Source organism: Trichosurus vulpecula, chromosome 6 (genome assembly GCF_011100635.1).
Source record: "Trichosurus vulpecula isolate mTriVul1 chromosome 6, mTriVul1.pri, whole genome shotgun sequence".
Classification (NCBI taxonomy): domain Eukaryota; kingdom Metazoa; phylum Chordata; class Mammalia; order Diprotodontia; family Phalangeridae; genus Trichosurus; species Trichosurus vulpecula.
This window is the reverse complement of record NC_050578.1, coordinates 99114482-99142342: the sequence shown is the minus strand read 5'-3', so window position 1 is coordinate 99142342 and position 27861 is coordinate 99114482. Positions and strand designations below refer to the sequence as shown.

At 40.3% G+C, this 27861-nt stretch overlaps 1 pseudogene; it reads right to left on the bottom strand.

The window, feature by feature from the left end:
* LOC118854701 overlaps window positions 1-25555 on the bottom strand; it is a 92376-nt pseudogene extending 66821 nt beyond the window's left edge.
* Window positions 25556-27861: the final 2306 nt, after the last annotated feature.

The following is a 27861-nucleotide window of genomic DNA, read 5'->3' as shown; positions in this document are numbered from 1 at the left end:
TTTTAAATTTATGTCCTCAGTGTTTAGCACAGTGGCTGGCATTTAATATATGTTTATTGACTATTTATTTATTGACTATTGACTTTAAATTCCAAAGAGAAGAGAAGGCTTTTTATCCTAGAAATATAATCAGTGAAGCTTCTTGAGCAAAGAAGTGACACGGTCATATCTGTACTTTAGGAATATCAATCTAGCAGTTGTCTGGAGGATAAATTGGAAAGGGGAGAGAGACAAGTTCTGAACATGTAGATTGAAAAGTCCTATGCATAGCCATGATAGTTAAACCCTTCAAAGTTCATGAGATCACAGAGAAAGTATAGGTAGAGAGTAAAGAAAAGAGGGCCTAGGCCAGTGACAAAATACTCAGGGACATATTGAATAAATATAAGATATGGTTCTGATCTCAGTCTAGCTAGAGAGACAAGACTAAAGCATGTGAAAGATGGCATATAATTAAGTATTAACCTGTGTGTATATATTGCAAATGTATATATTACCAATGGGCAGAGTATTAATATTCTGTGCTTTTAGAAGACAGGGAGATCATAAGGACTGGGGTAATTGTGAAAAGCTTCATGGAGGTGGGGGAGTATGAATTATCTTGGGTAGCATTTGAACAGGCAGGGGGACAAAAGGATGACGTTCTCTTAAAATAGCACAGCCTACTTGACAGTGAGGACAGGGGCCTAAATCCATCAGAGGGTACTTTCTGGAGATTCAATGGGAAGAAAAACTGAAAGTAAGGTGGAGACAGTTACAACAACAATGTTGCTAGCAGCTGCTGTGGAGGTGAAAGACCAAGAATGAGGGCGCACAGAAGGGCTGCTAGCATGGATTCTTTGATCTGCTTTTCTAAGGAAAGCAACAGTAAGGGGTTAACAATCTTACTTTAATTAAACATACATTAGAGAAAACACAAAGGGAAATTACAAACAGAAATTATATAAACAGAGCAAAATAACACAAATCAACAGACAGGCTTCTAGCCTCTGACCCGGACATTATATACATAATTACCAGGGAAAGAAGCACCAACATCTGGGTTTTTCAAAGCCGGGGCAGGGGGTGCTCCTTAATGGTTACCCAAAGTCTCCACACCAACACTCTTCCAATGAGTGAGCACCAAACAAAATGCTAACCTCAGAGTATATATACTCTTCTTCAGGGTCAAAGTGCTTCACACCTCTCCAGGGTTTCAAACCTCTTTTGACCTAATTAGCAAAAGGGTGTGGGCCTTCCTACCAACAAAGGCAAGACTCAATCAAAGGCACTTGATTGCCTTAGTGCTGAGAAGCATATCAAAACAAAAGACAAGAAAAAGTCCCACTTTGCTTGCCATTACAACAGATTATATGTAGATTTTAAAAAAAAAAATAGGTGTTTTGATTCAGTGCAGCAGGAATTAGAGAGACATTGAATGTTTTTTCAGCCAATGAATAACCCTAATGGAAATGGTATTTTAGGGAGACCAGCCTTTCTGTGTGTAAGATGAATAAGCAGGAAAAGACCCAGAAATCAGAGGGGTCGAGTCCTGAAGTAGTTATCATAGAAATCTTGGTGCTGGGCAACAAAGGTCTGCTTGTAAAACCAGGCAGGGAAACAAAGCGGTGTGATATCAATACATGCTGAACCAAGACATTGAGAAGGGCCCTCCCCTTGCTGTTCCTACCCCAGTTGTTTCATGGTGCTCATATGTCCTGCAGATCACAGCCACAAAAAGTATCCTTTGCTATGAATTAGATGAGAAGTCTGATGGATGGAATCACTGCACAGGACGTCTAGATCGTGGTCGTTTCATCTGTAATTACTGCAGAACACCGTAATCAGGTCAAACCCAAACCTCACTTTAGCCTCACACAAACTATGTATTATGTTGCTATATCAATATACAGAACTGAGCGAATGAGTGGTTCCACTTACATCATTCAGAGCCAATCCAGTGAGAACTTAGACGTTCTCTCTGTGGTAGATCATCGTCTCCCAGGAATTTCATGCCTGGTGGTCATGGGATCACTTGACAGATAATACCAAGAGACATGTAATGGGGGTAGGGAAGAGGAAGAGTGGAGACACACAGAATTTATTGTTTTACCAGCATCTTTCCCAGAGCAGCACTTAATTACACACGTTGTTGTCTGGCATGGTTCCATAATTGTTTTACAAAGATAACCTCTACATTAGACTATGAGCTTCTTGAGATCAGAGACTATTTTCTCCCCCTTTCTTTGTATCCCCAGTGCTTAAGCACAGTGACTGGAACCTGTTAGACATTTAATAAATGCTTATTGACTCAACTTGGCTTGGATCAGTCTTTCTTTCCAACTGGACTATGTGTGAGTTCCTTGAGGGCTCCTTCATCATGCTCAATAAAGACTTAATTAATTGATTGGTAAAGCTTCACAATGCCATAATTTTCTCCTCTGACCCTTCTCCCCAAAAACTGCGTCCTTCCTCAAGCATCCGTTCTCACTTTGGTTGCCAAAACACAGGACAGCTTATTAAATTAGTATTCTCATTTGTAAAGTAGATTTAGAGCTGGAAGATCAGTCAAGGTCACTCATCATGATCAATCCTCATTTTACCGGTAAGGAAAGTAAGTTGTAGAGGCATTAAAAAGCTTGCTTAGGGTTATGTAGGCAGTCATTCTCAGGGCTAGGACTTGAACTCAGGTTCTTTAGTTCAGGATTCAGAGTTCTTTCCAATGCTGCACACTATGGGCCTGATGTCTTTCAGCCTCCCATCTAGTTGGAGGCTGCCATCGGTCTTTCATGAGTCTGTGTTGTTCACTGCCCCAAGAGATGATGAATTCTTCTAGAACAGGGCTGTCCAACCTTAGGTTATCTTAGGGACACATTAAAATAAAATAATTATTTGAGGGCTGCACCCAGAATAAAAAATACAGTGCACTAAAAGAAAGTGTGGGAACATGCATCATCAATACGATAGGCAAAGGTGCAAAGCGTGAAAGCAAACACGAAACAACAAAGCGACAACACAACAGCATAAAGGTAGGTGCATACTGACTAGTCTGCATCGTATAGATGGAATGCATCCAACAGATCTATTGAAAATTCCATACAATATGTTCCACTCGTAATACTGCTTAAAAACACCAGAGAAAATTAAGATTAAAGAGATTATTTATTAGTGATGGAATTAAAACATTTTTTTCCCCTCATGAAAATTAAAACTCAGAGGTGGGCCACATAAAATTGCACTGTGGGCCACATGTGGCCTGCGGGCCATATTTTGGACAGCCCTGTTCTGGAATATCAGAGACCAACTTTCTGCGGAAGAAGCGTGGTTACCTGAAAAGAACACTAAAAAATAGAGGTTTTTGTCTGAGTCCCCCCTCTACGGCTTGCTCTTTGTGTAGTTATGAGCAAGTCCCACACCTTTCTGCTCCTCAGATACTTTGTCAGGAAAGTGGTGCTTATAATGAATAATGTATATATTATCCCAGGGCAGTTAGGTAGCACAGTGAATAGAGCATTGGGCTTGTAACCAGAAAAGCTCCTCTTCGTAAGTTCAAATCTGGCCTCAGACACTTACTAGCAGTGTGACCTGGGCAAATCACTTAACTCTCTTTGCCTCAGTTCCTCATCTGTGAAATGAGCTGGAGAAGGAAATGGCAGGATCTCTGCCAAGAAAACCCCAAATGGAGTCACAAAGACTTGGACACAACTGAGAAACAACATTTGTTACCCACCTTACAAGACAGATGTGAAGAAAGAGCTTTGTAAAGTGATATATACAAAATAAGTATGATTAAAGAGAACAGATTTTTGGTGGACTTAATCTCTCTATTCTCATTAGATATCATCCCATGTCTCTCCTCCCTTTTGTTGTTCAAATGATTGAGAAATCAATCTACAATCAGTGCCTCCCCTTCCTTCCCTATCTTTCTCTTCTTAGTTCTCTGCAGTCTGGCTTCTGAACATTTAGCTGAAACTGTTCTCACCAAAGTTACCAAAAGGTCTCTGAATCACCAGATGTAAAGGCGGTTTAACAATCCTCATCCTTGATATCTCTCTAGTGTCTTACACTGTCCATTACTTTCTTGATAGTCTCTCCTTTCTGTGTTTTCAGGACACTATTCTCTTGGCTCTCTTCCCAGCCATCTAATTACTCCTTCTCAGTATCCTTCACTGGATCTTCATACAGGTCATGCTTGTTAACTGCGGGCATTATTCGAGGCTTTGTCCTCTTTTCTTCTCCCTCTATACTATTTGCCTAAGTGACCCAGTGGTAGAGTGCTGGGCCTAGAGTAAGAAAGACTCATCTTCCTGAGTTCAAATCCAGCTTCAGATGCTAATTGTGTGACCCTGGGCAAGTCACTTGACCCTGTTGGCCTCAGTTTCCTCATCTGTAAAATGAGCTGGAGAAGAAAATGGCAAACCACTCCAGAATCTCTGCCAAGAAAACCCAAATGGGAACTGAAATGACTGAACAACAATAACAATACCAAGAATATTTTCATCAGTTCCCGTGGATTCAATGATCATCTCTATGCAGATGATTCTCAGATTTGCTTTATTCAGCCCTAACCTCTCTCCTGAAGTCTAGTTTGACAACTCTAGCTGCCTGGAGGATATCTTCAATTGGATGTCCAGTGTTGTAGAGGATAGGGTGCTGGACCAGGGGTCAAGGAGCCCTTAGCTCAAACCCAGCCTCAGACACTATATACCTGTGTAACACTGGGCAAATAACTTACCATTGCATTCCTGTTACCTCCTATATAAAATGAAGACAATATAATAGCATCTATTTCCCAGGCTTGTTGTATAAATGACATACTATTTGCAGAGTGTTATGCAAAATCTTAAAACACCATATAAACACTAGTTATTATTATGTTCTGTAGACATCATAAATGTATGTAACTTATCCTTCCATGTTCCCTTATTCTTAATTTTTCTGTTATGGTTGAGGGCATCAACATCTTTCCAGTTACCCAGGTTCATGTCTTAGGTGTCATCCTCAACTCCTTACTCACTGTCATCCCTTATATCCAAACTGTTGCCATGGCCTCTTCATTTCACCTCCACTATATCTCTTGAATACTTCTCTTTTTCACTTCTGACACTGTCACCACCCTGGTGTGGGCTGTTATCATGTCATACTTGTAATAACCTGCTGGTTGATCACCATGCCTTTAGTGTCTCCCCATTCATGTCAAACTGAGCCTCCTTAAGCAGATCTCTGACCATGTCACACACACCCTCCACCATTCAGTAAACATCAGAGGCTCCAGGTTCAAGCATAAAATCCTCTGGTTAAAGCTCTTCACAATCTGGCTCCTTCCTACCTCTCCAGTCTTCTTACACCTTACTCTTTCCTCGACCCCCCACAACATCTTCTTCAATTCAGTGACACTGGTCTCCATGCTCTTCTTCACATGAGATGCTCCATCTCCTGATTGTGTCCCCCATGCCTGGCCTTCTCTCCTCATCTCCACCTCCTGGCTTCCCTAATTACTTCCACTCACAGCTAAAACCCTCACCTTCTGCAAGAAGACTTTCCTAAACTCCTTTCATTCTAGTTCTCTCTCTCCAATTTGTCCCATAAACATCTTGTTTATACACAGCTGTTTGCATGTTGAGCTCCTTGAGAGCATGGAATGTTTTCTGCCTTTCTTTGCATATTCAGTTCTTAGCACAGGGCCTGGCACATAGTAAATGCTTAATAACTGCTAATTGACTCATTAGCATGAGTTCAAATCCCAGCTTTGCCTTTTACTACCTCCATGACCTCAGGCATGTCATATCACCTCTGTGAGCCTTTGTTTCCTCATCTGTAAAATTAGGAAGTTTCTAAGGTCCTTTTTAGCTCTAAAAGTTTGATCCTCTGAGCATTCTAGACTTGTGGAGACATTCCTGCAGCCAGTGATATTTTTATGAAGGTCTCCAGTTATTGGAAGGATGGACTGAATAGCTTTGAAAGGTCCTTCCAGCCCTCTGATCCTTGATTGTAGGAATGTTTTCTCTTTGGACTCGTGATCTGGCAGGGCCGATCATTTTTCAATTGTCTTCCTTACATATTTAAAAGATGTCATAAAAAATAATGAAAAGAAGGGTCATGTCTCCAACCTGAGTTTATAGAGGTTTTGCACGTTGAGTTAAAGCCAGTCCAGATTCCACCTCATTTCCAAATGATTTTGAGACTGGTTTTATTTTTATGTCTTTCCCTTATTTTGGATCATTGTGATACATTTTTATGGGTCAGCATCAAACAATAAGACTGAGGCATTTGGGGGACTATCGTCCAAAGACATTGATTGCCAGGACACACAACTGTTAGCCTTCTTTGCTAGTGTTATGTTAATAATGTTACCTCAATGTTTGAGCTGAGGTTGTACGTGCACAGAGACCGTGAGAATGCAAAGACACAAGTCTCATCACAGAAAGAGAATGCAGCGGGTTGGTCACAGCTTAGCCACGTTATTCTTTCACACCTCTTTTCCTAGGCTGAGTCACCTTGGCTAGCTCCCACTTCAGGGAACCCTCAGCCCTGAAATGCACAGAAAGAATTGGTGGGCTTTCCAGAACTCTCCCTTTTGTCTGAGGCTATTGCTGTATTTGCATCTGGGCCAGAAGGGACAGAAGCCCAAAGCGCGTGAAACGTCATCCAGTCAATACTTCCTGGCGCACGGAAAACATTCAATCGACTAAGCATAAAAACAAAAACCCATAAATCCAACAACAACAGTCCGGCACTAGTCACTTTTTTAAGGTTTATTTCATTTTCCATAGAGTTCACTTGCTGCCCTATCCTAGCCTGACAAACTTTATTTATACACAGATTGATAAATTCCTTATTTGCTATATAGGGCTAGTCCTAGGCAAAAATGTGAAGTACCATATTTTGCCATGTATAAGACACACCTTAATTTTGGGGCCCGAAATTTGAAAAAAAAATGTATTACATAAAGTTATTGAACTCAAGTTTTATTCATCTGTTCATAGCTTTCAGACATCTTTTTGGCAAGTCTTGGTGCATGTATGCATGGTTAGTCCGTTCCGTTTCATGAACCTGAAGCACCCATTGTGCCCTCCTTTGAAATCAGTAACTTCTTTTTCATCAGCAATTCTTCTTGTCTCATGCTGAACCATCTTTGTAGACACAGGAATTCCAATTGCCCTTTGCTCTTCAATCCATATCTTCAATTAATTCCCTCTCTAAATCAGGTCATTTTGCTGACTTGCCTCTGATGGCCTTCTTCTGCTGGGGTGTTTTCAGTAGGGTTTCTTCTTCCCGTAGCCAGTCTCAGATTGTTTTCCCAGTTGGAGGAGGACCAAACTTATGTTCAGCAGCACCATTTCCATTCACTTTTGCAAACTGGATCACTTTTAACTTGAATTCAGCACTGTACAAAAATCTGTTCTGAGCCATTTCTAGGCAGAACATGGCAAAACATAACCTAATATACTGATAACAAATGCAAAACAATGAGCACAAAGACAACAAGAGTAAAAAAGCAGGAAATTCAAGTAAAAAAAATCTACAGCCACTTTATAAGACACACCCAGTTTTTAGACTCCAAATTTTTCAAAAAATGGTGTGTCTTATGCATGGGGAAATACGGTAGGACATTTGTCCTTTTTACACCTATAAAATGCTAATTTTCATTTTACCTATGTGTGTACAAGTCTTACTTTACCCTATTATATTGTAAACTATCTTCTTTCAACCCAGGGGCAGCTAGGTGGCACAGTGGATAGTGCACTGGGCCTGGAGTCAGGAAGATCTGAAAGCAAATGCAGCCTTGGACAGTCACTCACTGTGTGACCCTGGGCAAGTCACTTAGCCTTTGTCTGACTCAGTTTCCTCATGTGAAAGATGGGGATAAAAATAGCACTGGCTTTCCAAGATTATTGTGAGAATCAAACAAAATAATAATTGTACAGCGCTTAGCACAGTAAGAGCTGTCTATATGTTAGCAATTGTTATAATTTTCATCCTTAACGCAGCGCTCTGTATGTTGTGGACACTAGACAAATGGTCATGGAATAAGTGAATGAATGAGTCAAGCAATGCCTTCCCTTTCCCTTTCCCCTACTCTTTACCCCTGCTCCCACTACATCATCTTAGGCAGTTCTCCTTGGCAATTCCCTAAACTTCAGAGTAAGTTGTCTCCCTCCAACAAGGTGTCTGATAGACTAAATCACAACAAGGTATCAAGGACTGATTGCACCTTGCTACCAGCCTTGGAGCATTTGCGTTTCAAAGAGGATCCTTGCAAAGTCTACTGCTCTATATCAGAAGAATACATTTCCACTAATGGGATCCTGCCGGGTGGGCTTTTTTGTTTTCCAATCATCATTGTGTAATGGAAGAAGACTCCCACTGGGGATCAGTAGACCTGGCACTTAGTTCTGATGCTCCCACCAGCTCCTTGGTGGTCTTTAACAAATAACTTGATCTTTCTGGGTTTCTTTTCCTGGTCTTTAAAATGTGGGGCTTGGCCTGGATAAATCTCTACAGTTTCCATCTTTAACTTTCTATGACTTTATAGTTTGTTTGGTGACTGTCTGTTACTAAGGATGGCTTTGCTGCTTTGGATACACAGATAATGACTTTGAACTTGGTTTCTTGTAGATGACGTCAAAAGACCTTGAGGCACCTTTATGCCCTTTGCAAATACAATGCATTACAAAGGAGAAGGATTTTTATAATGTCTAAAAGTTCGGCTTAATGATTTAAGTTTTTTTTTTCCCTTCTTCTTAAGGTTATTGGCTTTCATTTCCTGCCAGCAGACTTTTCATGAGAGGGGCACCTATGGGAGTGGGTATAACATTGGGCTGGGTGAATTGACTGGTTGTCTCATTCATTTGTTCATTTAGTACCTTTTATCATTTACCTGCTCTATGGAGAGCATTGAGTCAGGCACCAAGGAAGATGTGAAGGTAAACAAGAAAAACCTCCTGCTCTCATGAAGCTTATAGTCTATTTGGAGGATCTGTTCATTCACAGATCAATATAACAAAGACTATTATATTGGCAGAGAGCTGGTGAAGCGATTAGAGTCCTGAACTTGGAGTCAGGAAGCCTTGAGTTTGAACTCGATCAGAGACACCGGACAAGGCACTTAACCTGTTGGCCTCAGACTCCTGATCTGTAAAATGTTGATAATGACAGCAACAACTTCACAGGGTTCCAGTGAGGATCAGATAAGAAAATAGATGTAAAGCATTATATAAGTGCTAACTCTTAGAACAAGAGAAGTACAAAATTCTGTGGGGTCAGTTGAGGGATGAGTCTCTACCAGCTGGGGACGATCTGGGAAGGCCTCTCAGACCTGGCATTGATGAAGTGCTTTCTGATTTACAAAGTGCTTTGCATACATTATCTCATTTGATCCTTATAAAATACCCTGTAAGGTTGGCCATAATGATAATGGCGGCTGACATTTTTATTGCTTCTTGAGGTTTGCAAAGTACTTTACATACATTATCTCATTTGATCCCCACAACAAGCCTATGAGGTAGGTACTATTATTGTCTCTGCTCTAAAAAGGAAGAAACTGAGTTTCAGAGATGTGAAGTGAGTTGGCCCAGGTCAGGTCCTCTGATGCAGTTGTACTCAATGGGATAGGTGTTTTGAATTTGGGGGTGGGGTGGGGTGGGGTGTGAAGCATAATTATTACCAGAGCTGTAACTAGAAATATTTTCATTTGGTGTAAAAAAAGTTGTTTGTGGGAAGAAGGCAAGCTAATGATTCAGACAGTAGCATCAAGATGGGGTGGCATAAGCCTCTCTGGGAATCCGGGGAAAGGCAAACCTCACAAACAGGGGCCCCACCGAGACTGGACCCTGAGGACATAGCCTGGCTCATGTCCCACCCCAGATGTCAGTGCCCTAGGGAGAGCCAAGGCACCTCATGCTAGTTCCAGCTCTAGTTACCAGAAGGGTGGGCCCCTTGTAGTGCCCATCTCCAAAGAGGTTTTGAATTCTAAGGAATATGAGCCGTGCAGTGACTAGCCCCACACAGGAGACATATTCCACGACTCTCCACAGAAATGAACGTATATACATATACATTATGCACAAGGAGATCTAGACCTCCACATTTGGTGTTTATTAATTTTCTTCAAGATTTTAATTGGTAAACAACATGTGTGCTCTATGCTATTTTCATGTGTTGATAAATTCTTTATTTCTTAAACAATTCTGGCCAAGCTTAGCAAAGGGGATTACTGAGGACTAGTTTAGCATTTTTAAAGGCCAAATGCTTTTCTGTTTGCTGAAAGGCAAAAAGGACGATCTTTACCTAGAAAGAAAACATGTCTTATTTTTATCCTGGGGTGGTTCAGACGTGACCTTTAGCAATGTCTTGCAATTGCCTTCTGAAGAGATGCTTGGAAGGATTGGACTCCTCCTCCAAATAAGATCAGAGGCTTGGATTTGCAGGGAAGGAGTACTGCCTCATTGGAAAACACTGTTAGTAAGATGCTTGATTTTTGTGCTAAACAGAAAGCTGAATTTACCCACTGAACTATTGAGGCTCTTTGCTGTCTTTGCAAATCAGCCCATTTTTCATCATTTTGGACTGGTGCTCTCCTGTGGTTGGCCATCTCACCCTACTCCACCTCTCAGTATTTCTTCTTCACTGGGGTGAATGTTTACATTGGATGAGTAAAGGGGATGGATAATTATAAAAACATGGAGTTTTGCACTCACCAATACTGCCCCCTCTTTCTAGTGTCCAACAGACACTGGAATCTCCAGTCATCCAGAATTCTTTATGAATAGGGACCACAGTTATTTTGTACAGACATATGCCCGTATACACATAGCCTTCTGGAGTGGGAGGCGGTGTTGAAGGGAAGATCTTTTTTTTACAAGATAATCTTACTTTTAATTTTCAGCTTTTTTCTTTGGGGAGGGGATCATTATAAACAAATGCCTTTATCTATCTGTCTATCTCTATCTTATCTTTCTTTTCTCTCTCTCTCCCTTTTCTTGTGTGTGTGTGTGTGTCTGTATGCGTGTATGTGTGTGTGTGTGTGTGTGTGTGTGTGTGTGTGTGTCTTACTAATTAAGCCACCCCAGATTTCTGCTAGGGCTGCTCGAGCTGAACAAGCCTGCTACACTCTTCCAGTCCCTCTCCTTTCTTGGATGGCAGACCCAGGCTCCAGATGCCAATGCACTGAGGATAATTTTTTCCATCAGCAGCATTGAGCTACTTGGCAAAGTGCTTGCACAATTGTGCTGGCTGCCTTTGAGTTGCCTGTGATGTGATGTGGGTCTAGCGTTCCTTGCAGACCGCCTGGATGATTTTGTTCTTCTCAGAGGTATTTGGTATTTAAAAAAAATACCCTCTGTCTCCCTAAAGTGTGAATTCCTATCTATTTCTGATGACCTCCCTGCTTCCCACTTTACATTTACTTAGGCTGGGGGAAAAATGGTTCAGGGTTAATGAGGATTCATCTAGGGTGGGTTCCCACGCAGTATTCCCTGCCAACTGGCCCAAGGAGTGGGCTTTGCCTGTGAAAGGAGGCCCCCATGTCCTTCAACTGTATCATGCAGTAAGGCTCCACTTAACAGAACCCAGCTCTTCTAAACCAGCTATGTATATAGAGCTGACTATATACAGAATACTTTATCATTTACCCAGAAACATCTGATGTTTGCAATTGACTGTGGGCCCAATTAGACCACTGGAACGTTTTCTGCTCCATAACTGACTCCTGAGTATAGATCCTGTTAAATCAATTTCTAAACATTTACTTTCCTTTTTATTTCATTAGCTCCACGAGGCCATGGTAAAATATGCTCCCATTTGTGTGCAGACCCCTTAGGAAAGAGTTATAATGAGGCTGACTTTCCCTGATCCCTTGGAGAAGCAAAGTAACCCTTTCAGCAAGAATTTGCTTCTCAGAGAAGCTACTTATGCCTTCCATTTTTCCCCCTCATATTCCAGTACACCTTGTTCAGGGCTCCATATCAAATGAATTATTTCTTAATAGGCAGTTAGAGGTATAAAGAGGAGTAGTAAACTTTTGACAAAGCCCCTCATACTCCTCTTGTGGAAAATATGGAGAGGTGTGGGCTAGATGAGAGTAGATAGATGGATTTAGTACTGGTGGAATGGATGGATCCAAAGTGTATTCATTAATGGTTTGATATCAACTTGGAAGAAAGTCTTCAGTGGAGTGTGCCTCCTGGATATGGTGGAAAAAAACTAAAATAGAGTGTAAGAAGTAGAAAGAAGACTGAGCTTGGAGTCACAGAATCTGTTTGAATAGCAGGGTCTGTGCTTAGTCCTATGACCTTTAACACTACTAACAATTACCTGGCATGCTTGTCAAATTGTTAACAAATATAAATTTGACCTATTTGCAGACTATCAGTATATAAAAAGATTTGGACAGTTTAGATCATTTGCTGGATTCTAAAAAGATTAAATTCAATGGGGATAAATATAATACCTCACATAGATTCAAAAAGTCAACTTCACAACTACAAAATGGAGGAGATTCATCTGTATAATAGCTTGTGTGAAAAAGATGGGAATTTTAGTGAGTGGCAAACTCCATATGAGTCATGAGTATAATATGACAACTGAAAAAGCGAATGCAATTGAAGGTAATACAGAAAGAATATTCTGTTGTAGTGAGACCATACCTGGAGTAATATGTTCAGTTCTGGACATGACATTTTATGAATATGCATTGACAACTTGAAGATTGTCCAGAAAAAGGCAACCAAAATGGTGAAGGGCTTGGAAATTTTAATCTGGCCTGTACTCAGAAAGACCTGAGTGCAAATCCAGCCTCAGACACTTCCTAGATGTGTGATCCCAGGCAAGTCACTTAACCTCTGTCTCTCTTGATTTCTCGTCTGTAAAATGAGGATAACAATAGAACCTGACTCTCAGGGTTATCATGAGGACCAAAGGAGATAATATTTGTAAGAACACTTACACGGTGTTTGGCACGTAGTAAATGCTACATAAATGTTATCTGTCATTAGCATCACCATCATTACCCACCAAAGAAATTGGGAATGCTTGTTTCGCACATTCCAGTTAGAAAAGGAAATAGTACAAGAGAAGTGATAGTTCTCCAAATGCATAAAAGGCTAAGATATGGAAGAGGAATGCAATTTGTGTTGCATGGCCTCAGAAAGTAGAATTAGGATCAGTGGGTAAAAAAGCTAGAAAGACAAAACTTTAGGTTTGCTGTGAGGGAAAAATTCCTAACAAGTAGAGGCCACCCATATAGCACATTAGGCAGTTCTGGGGGTAGTTAGTTCCCCCTTACTGGAGATCTCCAAGCAAAGGCTTGGTGGACACTCATCAGGATGCTGTAGAGGGCATTCTTGTTCAGTTATGGGGTGAATGGCCTAGCTCTGAGAGTCTGTGATTGAATTCAATTAAGGAGGTGAGGTAAGAAGTAAGTGTCTGAAGCCAGATTTGGACTAAGGTCTTCCTGACCCCAGACCCTGTGCTCTGTCTACTGCATTGCCTTGCTAACTCTTTACTCCAGCAGATCTGGCCTCAGACTCTCAGATTCAGACACACATTAGCTGTGTGACCCTGGGCAAGTCATTTAACCCTTCAGTTTCCTCAAAAATCTGTAAAATGAGCTAGAGAAGGAAATGGCAAACTGCTCCAGTATCTTTGCCAAGAAAACCCCAGAAGGGGTCACAAAGAGTCGGATGTTCCTGAACATTTGGCTCGATGGATAGAGAAAGTGTCTGAGATTGGATGTGAACTCAGGTCTTCCTGACATCCTGACCAATGCTGTATCCACCAAGCTATCTACCTGCCCCGCATACGAGTGGTAATATGGATTTATATTTGATGGCTCTTGGCAACTGATTAGATGTGGAATGTGAAGGTTAGAGAAGAGTCAACATGACTCCACAGATATGAGACTTGGTGAATGAGAGTATGGTTTAGGCATCAACAGAAATGATAAAGCGAGGAGCAGGAGGAAGGGCAAGTTTTCAAGGGAAGATGATAGTTGCAGTTTTGAACAGGTTGAGTTTGAGTTTCTGGGGGGATATTCTGGTGGAGACAGCTAAAAGGCAGCTGGAAACACAAAAGTGAAGTGCTTTGTCTCTCTGACTGTCTGTCTGCCTGTCTCTCTCTCTCTATATATGTATGTATGTATATGTATATATGTATATATGTATGTATGTATGCATGTATGAATATAAATTTGTTGGTCAGTTGAGTTTAGAGAGAAAAGAGAATGACATCTAGCTTGATACCATGGAGAATACCAATGATGGAAGGAAGGAAGGAAGGAAAGAAGGAAGGAAGAAGGGAGGGAGGGAGCAGAAAAACGTAGGGAAGAGAGATGAAGGTTTAATGAAAGGGCTTAGTTTCCAAGTCCAGAAAGTCAGAAACAGATCTAGGAATGGAATGATGTCAGGCTGGCCTGGGACCTTCCACAAAATGAACTCATTAATGGGAGAAGAGAGTTGGGCCTTGAGAAGGGATATTTTAAGATGAGCAGGTTGCCTGAGGAGTAGGCTGTTCCAGGGTCATGAGGCTTTGGTACTAAGGGAAGTCCCAGGATAAGGCAGAAGTAGTGGGGGCATGTTTTGAAATCCAGAAAGACAGGAACAGGGATGCGGGGGCGCAGAATGACTGAGAATGAGAACAGAGGGAAAGAAAAAGAGACTGAGAATGAGAACAGAGAGAAAGAAAAAGAGACAGAAAAGGAGCAGTCAGAGAGCTTATGGGAGAACTATAAGAAGGCAGGAAGGAGTGGTCTATAGTGTCAAATGCCATAAGAATATTGAAGATTTGAATTGGACAGGAAAAAAGGTTATTGGATTTAATGACAAGGATAAGTATTTGTCAGCTGGATTGTAGATCCTAGGGTATTTCTTCTAAGTCTGTGAGCTCATTCCAGGTAGAAATCATGCTTTTTCTTTATAAAGAGGATTTTTGCTTTTAATGCTTTTAATTTAAAATTTTTTTTACATCCATATCACTTCAGTCAATCAAAAAATAAGCACTTTTTCACTTTGTTCTATGCTCCAACAATTGTTTGAAGTGCTAGAGATACAAATACAAAAATGAAATAGTCTCTACCCTCAAGAAGGTTACATTCTATTGGGGAGAGACCATATGCCCATATATACATGAAATATACCAATAAATACTAACTAACCTGGTCAGTGGAGGAGCACTAGCAAGTGAAGAGGATTGGGAAAGGTTTTATGTAGTTTTTGGTAGTCCTTGAATTGAGCTTTAAAGGAAATGAGGGATCCTAAGAAGCAGAGGTGTGGAGAGAGCGTGTTCTAGGGGTAGGGGACTTGCCTGTGCAAAGGCATGGAGAATTCTACGTGAGAAATAGCAAGGCTTCTTTGATTGGATCATAACACTAATGAAGGAGAGTCACATAATAAGTCTGAAAGGCAGGTTAGAGTCAGGTTGTGAAGGGCTTTAAGTGCCAGAGAAGTTTCTCACTAATTCCCACCCTGATCCACCCAGAGAATCTCCCCTGCCCCTGTCGACCCCTGCCTGCAACAGTGAAACAGGCAAAATAAATCATCACAGCAACCACAACTGGCAGTATACGCAACATTCCATACCTGTAGTTCATCACGTCTCCACCAAGAGAAGTCTATTTCATCATTAGGCTCCTGGAACCGAAATTGGCTCTTGAAAGATTAGTAATTTGTCTGAATCCTGACATTTTTGTGCTATTTTTCACTTACATTATTACATTATTCACACACATTATTTTTGTGCTATTTTTCACTTACATTATTACATTATTATAAGTATTTCATTTATATTATTATTACATTATTTTTCACTTACATTGCATTTACTTACATTATTATATTCACTTGTATTATTTATTCACTTATATTCACTTACATGTATTTTTCACTTACATTATTACATCATTATATTGCATATATATATATATAAAACATATACATAATTCTCTTCATTGTAATTTATTTGATATCACTTTATAAATGCCTTGTGATGTTTCTCAAAATTTTTCATATACCTTGTTTCTTATAGCTCAATAATACTTGATTATGTTCATATCCCATTTTGCAATCAATGGATACCCATTTGCTTCCATTTTTTGACCACCATAAAAGGTGTTACAATGGATATTTTGGTGTGTATATAGCCTTCGACCTCCTTGGGGTGGGGGTGGTGTGCCCAATAATGAGATTGTTGGTAAAAGCAAATAGCAAGTTTAGTTACCCTTTATGAATAATATAAATAATCTTCCAAAAATAAGGAATTTTAACTTTTTCAGTGTCCCTACATACTTCCTAGGACAATGTCTTTCACATTGTGAGTCTTCTATGAAAACGTTATTGCACAAAATTTCATATGGACTCTCATCTAAGAGCTGTGGACACCAGTAGAGGTTTGAAAATGACACCAAGGAACAGCCACAAAGAGAAGACATCTGTGAGTGGGAAAGAAAAAAAGTTCTGCTGAAGAACAGCCCCTGGCCCAAATGAAGCCATGCCTGTAGTATTTTGGAAGGGGAGAGGGCACATAGGTCTATTATTTCATGGATGTAGAGAATTCCCCGATGAAAAATCCCATTCTACCAACAGAGACAGCAACTGCCCTGCCATTCACAGTCTTAGCAATTTGCCTGAGAAGTTAAATGGCATGCCCAGGTTAGATGATAGTTGGTTTGTATCAAAGGCAAGACTTGAACCCAAATCTTCCTAACCCTGAAGTCAGATCTGCCTTTCTGGAAAGAGACTGGAAGGAAATGAGCTTGCTTTTCTCTACTCCTAGACATTCTCAGATTCAAGTATTTCTCTGCATGACTTTGAACAAAACACTGAATTCTTCTTGTCCTTAGGTTCTTCCCTGGTATAATGAGGGGTTTGGGCCAGATGACCTCTACTGTTCTAGCTCAAATTCTCTGGTTCTGGGATTCTAGCTGTCGTTTGTCCATGCCATATTTATTCTCCTGACCTGGTTTTTGTTGAGGACTGAGCCTCCCTCTTCCCTCTTTCTAGCTCTCATTTATCCTTCTCAGTTCAAGTTATATTCTACCTCTTTTATAAAGCCTACCCTAATGGCTCCACACACAATGATATCTGTTCCCTGATCTCCTGTAGACCTTACAGTGGTTATTGCAGTATTTAGTATTTAATCACATATTTCCTCTGTTGTTCTCTGTTTGAAATATGCTCATCTTGTCCCAAGTGGCTCCACAGACATCTTGAGCAAAGGAACCATGTCTTATACTATCCAATTTTCTTGATAAAACCCTTTGTGGTGTTCAATGGATTCTTAGTACATTACATCCATTTTCTTCTCTCCAACTGTAGAGCCACCATCCTAATGTAGAGTCTCATTGCCTCTCACTAGTGTTATTGGAATAGCTTGATTGGTTTCCCTGCTCCCAATCTCTCCCCTCTCCAATTCATCCTCCATACAGCTGCCAATCAGTGTGACTACAGCACAATTCTGACTACATCAAAAAGCTTCTTTAGTTTCCTCTTGCCACTAGGAATAATATAAACTTCTCTGTGCAGTATGAAAAGCACTTCGCAATTTGGTTCCAATCTATCTTTCTGAGCTAATTGCAAATTACTTCCCATCATATAATCTCTGTTCCAGCCAAATGTACCTATTTGCTGCTCCCATTACATATTATTCCATTTCCCACTTTTCCTTAGGCTTCCCTTGATGCCTGGAATGCCTTCCTCTTCACTCTTATCTTAAAAAATCCTTAGCTCAAATCTCAAAACTATTTTGTGTGTATTTTGAGTATATTTTGTATCCTTAGTGCCTAGACTTTCAATAAATGCTTGTTGGATTAAATCGATTTGAATTATTGAAAATGGATCAATTAATGGAATGGATAAGATGACAAAGTGTATGATAGGGAAAATAGAAAAGTAAGTCTTCTGTGGAGTTGATGTGGAAATACACTGGGAGCAATAATTCAGTCTATAGAGTCTTGGGGAAGAAAACTGAGATACAGTCAGATATGAGGCCAGCACAAGGACCAATCAGTCTTCAATAACATATTTGGCTCTATACATTAAAAGGCATTAGTAATAGCCTAAGTAATTATTGTGTGGCCTCAGCAATAATTCTTCTCTTTTTTCCATGATCAACATTCTATTATGGTGCTGGTTCATAATCACAAACTCTCAACTTTTTTTTCCATTTAATCTGACTCCTGGATAGAAATCTCCAAGTTCTTAAATGCACTGGTGCTATTAAAAGGGAAAGTTCTTGGCAATTCAGGAGTATAACCAAACAAAATTTAGCAGATTGCCCCAAGTAATATAACCACTTAATAATCACAATATTTTCAAAAACTTAGATCTAAGGCTGCATTTTGGAAATGCGTCTAGAAATAAACCCACAGAATCTATTTTTTCTTTGAGATAAAGTCCTCTTATTTTAGACTCCAGTATTTCAGAACTTTACATACTTAAGACATACATGTTTATATATATATATATATATGTATATATATAATATATTGATATTGATAAATTTGCTTAACTTTGGAAAATTTTGAAGATTCCTGTCTTGAAAAATGCTCAGAGCTTTTAACTTGAGAATATAGAATTCATTCTAAGGGTACAACTTTGCTAAACCAGGGAATGAAATAAATTATATATTCTTTCAGTGTGTGGCCTTTTATCACTTTTGTATATTACAGAATTTTTCTATATTATTCATTAGGCCAATTACTATGATTTTTTATTAATTAATTTCATGTTCTCATTAGTATAGATCTTGTTTCATATACTTTATACTAACTCCACTTGAGAGCAATAAAACTGAAACATATTTTCTTTAAAAACAGAGACATATCTAACTTATAATTATAACAGCAGCCCTTCACAATAGCCTCAAAAAATCATTATAGCCAAATTCCCTGCAAAACCATTATAACATCAGTTGGCCAATCACCCAATTCAAACATGGTTCCTTGGCATTAACAGCCTGCTATGGTATTGTTTTATCTAACTTTGTGTTTTCCCAAAACCCATTTAAGGGAAGCATGATAACTATCTTCTAGTATTTTGAAGAGATGTGATATGGAAGAGGGATTTGAATTTTCTGTTTGTAAAAGTGTGGGTGGGCAGCTAGATGGCACTATAGTGCATAGAAGACAGAACCCAGAGTCAGGAAATCTCATCTTCCTGAGTTCAAATCTGACCTCAGACATTTACTAGCTGTGTGACACTGGGCAAGTCACTTAACCCTATCAGCCTCAGTTTCCTTATCTGTAAAATGATCTGGAAAAATAAATGGCAAACCACTCCAGTATCTTTGTCAAGAAAACCCCAAATGGTGTCATGAAGAGTAGGACATGATTTTAAAATGACTGAATAACAACAGAAAATGTGTGTGTGTGGTAGATGAATTTCCTCACAATTAGACTATCCCAAAATGAAATGGGCTGCCATAGGAAGTAGTGAGTTCCCTTCCCACTGGAATTTTGCAAACAAAAGATGCATGACTGTTTGTTAGGTACATTCTAGATGCTATTCTTATTCATATATTGATCAGACTAGATGACCTCCAAATTGCTTTTTTAATTTTTTTGAATCTGTGTTTCTATGATAAGGATTACTATGGTAAACCTAGATTCTAAAATCTATAGTCCCATGATTCTGAAATTTAAATTCTTCAGGAAGTCATTATAACTTTTCTGTCATTTTGAATGAACAAGTTGGTACAAGAAAAACAAAATCCAAGTGGGCAAATGGAAGTGAATTTCCCCTATGTAGAGCCTTGATTTGGGCTGCTCTGGGGACTGGCTCCTTGCTTGTTTTTGAAGCACAGAGTTTTTCCTGCTGATTCTCCCCATAACCCATTGCAGTTCGGCAGTATTTAAAACTGTCCAGCAGAGAATCCTTAAACAAAAGCAAGCTGAGGCTTCATTTACAGAAGGAAAAAAAAAGGATTTCCTGGGTACCTTTGCCTTTTTAAACTTGACCTTGATTTTTCAAGCCCTAAAAATCCATGTGGTCTAAGAGTAATTGGAAAAAGCTGAGTCTCAAAATGTGTGATTGGTGGGAACATTGGCAGGTCAACTTCTCCCTTTGCAATCTGTCAAGCTGAATTTTTAAAAAACCTATGTATGGCACACATGCAATTGTACACCAGCATTTTAGGAGACTGTGGATACTTACTCTACTCCCACCTAGCTTTTGTGGGTTTGGGGTTGCTTTTAATTTTTGTAAACTCTACTTAAAATTCTTCTTAGTTATTTGAAAACATTTCTATCTCTCTCCCTATCCTTATCCCCATCCCCAAATCCTTGAGCACAATATTGTTTTAATATCGGGGAAAATATCTCACATGCGGCTGTCAGTGCTCAGTGAGAAAAATGGCCTTGCCAGGAGAGAACGCTGACCATGTGTTATACGATGGCATTTGAATGTACTTGTTTAATTTTCAGTCAAATCCAGACTCAAAGGTAAACAATTTGAGCAAATAATAAGCAATTGAAGTTGACCGTTTTTTAATGGGGACAATGACCATGAAAAATCAAGATGAATGCATTGCTTCGATTCCATGGACAACAGGAATTAAAAACAGGCCACTGTCATTCGGCTTTAATTTGGCGAATAAAATGTTTTCATTGTCTCAAAAACCAGTTTATTTGCAATAACACTCAAGCCATATTTTTCTTGGTCTGTGTGACTCTTTGGAAAAGCTGCACCAACAGTTTTGGCTGAGGTAAAACACAACTCACTTAGCCATTTACTGAGCTCCGGGGTGGTGAAACAAGAGCCTTCTGGAGACGAATTGGTATTGGCTATTGAAAATATACAGTGACTTGCCTCAAACTGACAGAATTCAACCACCATTTTAGTTTTCCAGGACAAGTCCCTGGAGAGTGACTGATAGCAGGAAAATGGGTTAGATCCTTCACATCAGATCTGTTACTCAGGGTGTCCAGAACTACAAATTTCCCAGATGAGTTTTCAGCAGTGTAGAATGTACAATGCTTTGTGACCACAGAGACTTAAATTTCCATCAAGCTCCCGTTCTGAGGTGAAAGATTGTCAAACGTTCAAAAAGGCTACTGTGATGGACACTGCCTTTTCTCTATCCATTCACACAATTCTTCCATCTAGTGAAAGCCAAAGTGGGAATATTGTATGTCCCTTTGGTGATAGCCTTCCTCCACTATTTGTTTTTTCAAAGGGCTGTCAAAGCAGGTTCCCATAAATGGTGTTAAAAGTAAGGATCCTGAAAAATAAAACCTGAGCCTACCCTATCAACACAATGGAACATTGCATGGCTATTTTTAAAATGGTTCATCTGTAGAAAATAGCCATACATGGAAATGTGAATATGAACTGAATTAATAAAATATTAAGGTTGGCTAGAAGAAGCCTTGGAGCTTGCCTTCATCCAGTCCTCTCTCTTTACAGATGGGAAGACAAAGGGCCATAACAATGAATTAAAATAAGAAAAATTCCCTAAATTCAACTATGTAGAAATATATGTATATACCTTCTTAAAGACTGGAAGGGAGGTTTAGATGATGAGATGGCCCCCTGCTGTAGAGACTTGAGCAAGGTAGTCTAACTGTAAGCTTTTTTATTTGTAAAAGGGAGTAATAATACCTATACAGATCGGGCAGCCCAAGACTTCATAGAATGAGAAAGTTAATGGTCTAGCTATTCAGACAAGCATGGCTATGCTTCCACTGTAAATGAAAATGACAGACTCGAATGTATTATTAACACTGAATGTGTTGTTGTTATCAGTGGCTGCTATATTGTTATTCATGATAATGGGTGGTTCCTGACTTGAGACTTGAAGGAGGCTAGGGATTCTAAGATGTGTAGAAAAGGCTCATCCTGAGCCATACAAAAGTGTCTTCTTCTCTTATTCTCCTCCTTAATTCTCTCCTCCCCACCTCCAACTCGGGAACTCACTTCAAGTCCACCAAGGCTCTTCAGTGATAAGGAAAGATCTAGTTAGAGGAAGGTAAGTTAGCCAGAACAGAAAGCATAAGATGGAATCAGTAGATCAGGGTACCTTGGTGTCTCAGTGGTCTCATTTATAAGATGGGGTGATGATTACATGAAACAATATTTACGAAGGCATTTTGAATAATAGAAAATACTAGACAAATGCAATATTTGGGGATGGGGCAAAGTGAAGTCACTGGGAGAAGAACAGCAAGAATGCAGTTTTCCCCCTTCCATTACTTGAGGTATACTCCGATTCTCAAATCCTTGCTTTTTTAAGGGTTTGCATCATATGGCCTGCATTTGAATCCAGGTTCAGTCATTTTCTGACTCAGTGACATTGGGCAAGTCTCTTTACCTCTTTGGGCCTCTGTAAAAGGGGAGGGTTGGATTAGATGATTCCCAAGGTCCCTAGTGTTGAAGAGTATTCTCCTTCCAAAGTTTCCTATATCAATATGAAGGCAGCCTTTGGGAACATAGCAAAGTGAAAGTTATGTCTCAGAGCAGCAGATGGGAGGAGAGAATCAACACCTTTATGGACTTAGTTTTTTTAGCATCTGAGAATGAATAAAGAAAAGGAAAGGGCATAGAAAACCTTCTTTACAATGCATTTTTCCATTCTGGCTACTGGAATGAATAAGAATCAAGAGGAAATAAAGATGTATATCCTATATGAAGGCAATTAACATTGTTAATTGATTAATTAATTAAGATTGATTGACAGGTCATAAAGTACACCTTAATGAGGTGACTACTTGGAGAAATGTAAGTGAGCATGTAAAAAGATGGGGGTAAGTACAGAGACTGTGGATTAGAGTGAATGAACTTTAAAAAAGAAGCTCACAATTAAGACAAGGAAGAATGAAAACAAATCAGGTTAGAATAAGCAATAAAGAAGGGAAAGAAGATGATGTACTGGACCAAATACTGGATTTGGAGTGAGGGGACCCAAGTTCAGATCTTCACTATAACACCATGACCCTGGGCAAGTCAATTAACCTCTCTGAACTTCACTTTAAATTTATTTATAAAATAAGGAAATTGTACTGGATAACTTCTAAGTTCTATTCCACCATTGAACCAATAGTCTTAAGGGAAAAAGATTCACCTGACAAGTAGACACTAAGCACCAGTTATATATCAGGCACTAGGGAGGCAGAAACCCCATGGAAAACTGTCCCTGACCAAGAACTTACATTGTACTAGGAGGAATACAATATATAAAGAGATAAGGATTTGCATAGTAATTTGAGGATGAAGAAGATAGCACTAATAACAAAGAGGACTGGGAAAGATTTTTTTTTATAGGAAATGATACAGACGCTGAGCCTTGAAGGGAACGAGAGATTCTGAGAGAAGGCAGTAAAGATGCATTCCAAGAATGGAGGGTAGCCAAGGCAATGGTACAAAACTATGGAGTCCCTGGTTTGAGGAACCCTAAGTGGGCCAATTTGACTGGGAAGTAGAGCATGTGATGGACAGTTCTGTCAAATCAAGTTTATTCATTCATTCATTCATTCATTTTACTTTATTTTTTTCTAATTTATTTTATTTGTATTTATTATTTATTAATAATTATTTATTAATTACCTAGTGTGTGCCAGGTACTGCGCTACATCAGGGTCAGTTGAAGGGTCAGTCAAGCTCAGTTGGAGCCATATTGCAATGCCAAGCTGAGGGGTTTTGCAGCAGGAGGAAGCCATTAAATGCTCTTGAGTAGGGGAGAGGCATGGTCAGACTGATGCTTTAAGAAGATTATTTTTACAATCTTGCAGATGATAGATCAGACAGGGTAGAGATCAGAAGCTGGGAGTTCAACGAGTGGCTGCCTAATTAATCAGTTGAATAACGAACAAGTGCCTGCTATGTACTGGGTACTATGCTAAGTACTACGGATACAATGACAAAAGAGGGTTAGTTTCTGCCTTCAAGGAGCCACTAGGAGAATGCCGTGTGCCCATTCATAAGTTACTATAGGATGCATTTTTAAAAGTATGGGGTTTTTTGAGGGGGTTGTTTTTGTTTTTGTTTTGAAGCTAGGTTGGGCTTTATTGTCAGAACCACTTGGGCAGGAACAGAAGGGACAAAATTAAACTCATACAGCTGAGGCACCCTTAAGGCAAGGGACCCATTCCACTTCTGCAGATCTCTGACCCAGTAAGCATAGCCTCCAGGCCCTGCCTACCATTTGCCTTTCCTTCAGTGTCAGGTTCTCAGAGGGACCTAAGCCTGGGGCAAGGACAGCCAGGCCTGATCAGATGACCCTATACCTCCTCCACCACTTCAAAATGCCTCATAAAAGAGACAGAAGAGAACCATGGGAATGAAGACCCAGGTCCCCTGGGCTATTGTAGGACGGGGGGAGGGTAACATGCATTTCTTGCTTAGGCTAGTCCCTGAACTTATAAACGCTCTTCCCAGTTTAGGAATACTCACACTAACCTAGGCAACTGTTCTCCAGCAGAGAACCTGGGGAACAAGGAAAACTCTCTTCAAAGAGGCAGCCCTTGAGCTGAGTCTTGAAGGGACTTTGGATTCCAAGAGATGGATGAAGGTGAAGAGGAAGAGCCTTCAAAGCATGGGGAATATCTTTTGCGATATACTGTGTAATCAACCTGGAAAGATAGACTGGGACCAGATTGTGAAGGGCTTTAAATGTCAAGCATAGGAGTTTATATTGCATTTTAAAGGCAATCAGGTGCATGGGGAGGAGGGTATCGAAGCTTTTCGAACAGAGGAATAACATGGCCAGTCTTTAAGAATATGAACTTTTCGGCAGTGTGGAAGATAGAGTGGAGATTAGAGGTGGAGACACAAATTAGGAAGGTATAGCAACAGAACAGATGAGAAGTGATGGTGGCCTGAAGCAGGGTGGTGACTCTCTTCATAGACACAAGGCAATGGAAATGGTTGATGAGGAGGAGGAAGAATCGATAAGATTTGGCGACTGTTTTTGATCTGAAAGCAAGGGGAGATAAAAAATGCCAAACCTGGAGGTAAAGAAGAAGAAATGGTGGCGCCCTCAATATTTAAAAAAGGAAAAAAAAAACCCAGCAAAATAAGAAAAAAAACCTCTTACTAAGCGAAGTGAGGGGGAACACATAAAAAATAAATCACTCCAGAGAAAAGAGAAGAGGGGCCTTGGGGAAACCTCAAGCTGAATGATAGAGACAGGGAAAACTACATACAGAAAGAGGAAAAAGAAAGAGACAGAACAGATGGGAGAAGTAAATAGAGCCAGAAACACATGAAAAAAAGATTAGCAAACATGCCTGTTTTATTTAAGTATTAATAAAAGAATGAGACTCTGAGAACAGTACCGGATTATTTACTGACTCAAGGCGTGCTAGCTTTATAGTTTTCATCTCTGTCGGGGGCTTAAACATTTCTATTTTCCTGGATGACAACCTCTTGTCACTGCCATTTCACCTACTTCTCAAAGATGTGTGGCTGTTGTTGTTTTTGTTGGTGGTGTTGTTAAATCTTGACATGTTCCCATGGAACCACACTAAACACATTTCATTCATAAGTTAAGGGGGTGGGTGGGACCCGGATCTGAGATTCTGGAGATCAGCTGTACCTCTTATTACCAAGATAACCTCGTGCAAATCGCTCTCTGGGATGCGTTTCCTCATCCGTACAATGGAGGTAATAATCACACCTGTTGCACAGAGGACCAAGTGAGATGATAGACATGAAACACATTCTAGAAATCCCAGAGGACTGTCTACAAGGCAGCTATTTAAGAATGTGAACCTGTCAACTTTTTGTCATTTTGATATCCCATTCGTAGGTGTCTCTGTCTCTTTGTTCAGATGAAAACGTGATTGGAATAGCAATGTACCTTTTTATATATATCAAGGTTTGCCATGTGCTTTGCACACATCACTTCACATGACCCTCACAATAATCCTGTGAAGTAGGTTCTATTACCATCCTCATTTTATAGACAAGGGAACTGAGACTTGAAGAGTTTCATGATTTGCCCAAGGTCTCCTGGCTACTAAGTCTCCGTAGCAGGATATGAACCTGCTGACTCCCCACCTACAACCCACCACTTTATTGGCTACACCTTGCTGCTTCTCATTATTGATGATATCATTTTTTTGGAGGTAATTGAGGTTAAATGACTTCCCCAGGGTCACACAGCTAGTAAGTGTCTAAGGGCAAATTTGAACTCAGGTCTCCTGACTCCAGGGCTGGGGCTCTATCCACTGTGCCACCTAGCTGTCCCCAATTACCGATATAAATTTAAATACAGTTAGAATTTGAGACCTCTGAGTTAGGCGGCCATACAGGTCTATGATGTTGCCAATAATCTTGTAGAGATGGCCATGGTCCTCTCCATCTCTCCAACTATCTCCCTCTCCCATTATAATACTTATCCTTGGCCAGAGGAGAACCTCCAGTCCCCGGCCATTTTGATGTTCCATTTTTAAAGACAGTTGCAGAGGTTCATGGCCCTTCTCTTGACCTGCCCCCGCCCCGAGATTCTGTCATAGTCCATATGTATTATTTGGAAAGAGTCCCTGTGAACGTCTCCTGGGCTGCACTCTGATATCACATTTCCTCTTTCTCTCCCCCCTCTAGGAATCATTTCTGCAGAAGACCACCTCCCCCAGGACACTCCACCATCTGCTCTTGTCAAATCCTCTTATTGTAGATTTATGAAATCTCCACTGAGACAACCCTCTCACAATGGAATAGATCATTCTAAAGTTGGGAGACTGTAGGTGCAATCTAGTCCTGAGGCTGCACAAATGATCTTTTGGAGTCCTTCCAAGACCCAAAGCACAAGGGCAGGAGATGTTTGTCCCAGTCTTATGAACACTGCCTACATGGAAGGAGTAGGCAAACTGCTCAGACTTTCCTCAAAGCATGAAATGCTACAGATGGGAGGATTTACCCAGTGCAGAAGTGACTCCTACATTGCAAGTAGGAAACTTTGCGAAGTCATGTGAAATTGTATCCAAATGCTGGAGAAGACTCAGTGGCTGGCTTCGGGTTGCTCCAAATGCTAACTTTCTGACTCTGGGGTCGTGTGCATGGAAAGGCATGGTCTCTGACCTCCAAGAGTTCACCCTCTTGAAGACACAAGCCACGTGCATGTGTCTGGAGAAGATGTTTTGACAATTCTTTTAAAACATGTTTAATCATATGTCGTTTCTCCTCCCTCCTTCCTCTAGCATTAATTGAGATCAACCAGAATGCAATCATCTGGTTAAAAAAAGTCAGCTCTATTATGGGACTGGGACACATTCTGAGAATCTCCTTGGTACAATGTGAATCTCCTGCTGTTGATTTGTGGTTGACTCTTCCCCACAGGCAGGGGGTGAGAGGAAGACCTGCTGGTTTCCACATGGGACTCAGCCACCACTCGCACCATTGGACACTGGCCAATAGAGCCCTGGGGTGGCCCCTACTGCTGTAGGCCCCAGGAGCTGCAGAGCAGCCACCCTTCAAGACGGAATAATGACACGCACTGTTTTCTGCCCCTCTCTATTCCTGGGCTGTCACCTCTGTTTCTGTTTCCATCTCTGTCTCTCTCCTTCCTTGCCCTAAATGAAAACATATAGTTTCCCTATATAAAATCATATGATTCTATATATTTAATTTATACCCAATAGCCAGAGACTTCCACTTCCTACACATTCTGCACAGTGTGTCAACTAAACCAATGTTATTACGGCAGAAGAAATATAAGGCTGGCCTTTGAGTCAGGAAGACCTGGCTTTGAATCCTGCCTCTGACACGTACTAGCTATGTGACCATGGGCAAATCACTTAACCTTTCAAGGTTCCAGGCAATTCGCTAAGGTTTTAAGTTACAGACTAACAGCACAGCTCTATAACTATGCTGATCACAGCGCCCACAGGGCACATGCTTATTGACTTGACCAGACAGTGCTTCTGCACGAGGAGTTTTCTACTTTTCCAGAGAA